The sequence below is a fragment of the Lycorma delicatula genome, chromosome 6, assembly GCF_047948215.1.
Source record: "Lycorma delicatula isolate Av1 chromosome 6, ASM4794821v1, whole genome shotgun sequence".
NCBI classification, from domain to species: Eukaryota; Metazoa; Arthropoda; class Insecta; order Hemiptera; family Fulgoridae; genus Lycorma; species Lycorma delicatula.
Genome location: NC_134460.1, coordinates 36485173 through 36486277, shown reverse-complemented (window position 1 = coordinate 36486277; position 1105 = coordinate 36485173). Strand labels below are relative to the sequence as shown.

The 1105-nt window shown below is 20.6% G+C and overlaps 1 protein-coding gene across 1 annotated transcript in view; it reads right to left on the bottom strand.

Moving 5' to 3' along the window:
• Positions 1-776, bottom strand: part of LOC142326977 (sodium-coupled monocarboxylate transporter 1-like) — a 50145-nt gene extending 49369 nt beyond the window's left edge. Inside the window, exon 1 of the mRNA XM_075369709.1 lies at positions 608-776. The gene's annotated coding sequence lies outside the window, so the exon portion shown is untranslated. The remainder of the gene's footprint in view (positions 1-607) is intronic.
• Positions 777-1105: the final 329 nt, after the last annotated feature.

Below are 1105 nucleotides of genomic sequence, written 5' to 3'. Positions count from 1 at the left end.
TTTTGTTTTATAGGTGTTAGAAATAAATATTTTCATTATCGTTAATGGGAATTTTATCAAGGTTATTTATTAACAATGTACATCTACTCGAGAAGTACAATGTAAAGCGTTTAAACTTATTTAAAATTAAATGTTACAATCCATCTATTTTATGCAATAATCAGCTTTATTGAACATTAAATCTTAAATTATAGGTGACAGATAACCTTAGTAATCCCTTGAAAAAACACAGATAAAATGCATTCTGTAGTTTCATATCCTAAAACTACTCATAAAACAAGACATAGATGAATATATGTGAAAAGATAATTTCCAATAAAAAATTATATTTTTTACCTTCAAATTTATTTTTGTACACTGAAAAAACAATGTAAGTTTCATGTGGATGATAACATTTTAGAAATTAAAGTGTAAATAATTTTTTTAAATATTTTATTACAATGTATTTCAATAATTAAGTCAATGTTTTTACAATTTTTAAAAATATTAATTAAAATAAGTAAATTTAATTATTTTTGTATCATGGTATAGTAAAATAGTTTTATTTTACGATTACTTTTGAAAATAGGCAAAATTGAATAACTATTAATATGTATTTTCACCTTACCTTAATTTTATGTTATTTACATCTTGAAGTATAGTGTTTAATAAGAGATGACAAAAATGTAAAAGGAAGGAAATTTGTAAATAAAATTTTCATCGTGATGTTTGTGACCTAAATAACTAAAGATATATTTAAACTTCACCAGATCTTTCTGTAATTATTGTACTTATTACTAGTAATCACTATACTAACTAGCACTAGTAACTTCATACATTATTCATATGTTAATTACTGGAATCCATAAATATGGTAATCAGTAATACTAATCAGCTATTATTAGTTCATATTATAATAGGATTTTAATTTTTTGTAAAGAAAAAAAACCTTCTTTACATATTAAAATATATTTAATATTTATTTTTTTACTATGAATAATAAATAAATTTATATATATGAAAAATTTATAAATATGATAAATTGGCCTATTATGAAAATGAAATAATGAATGAAAATAAAATAGCTGGAATTGACTGAATAAAGGGTTTGATCAATTGTTATAAG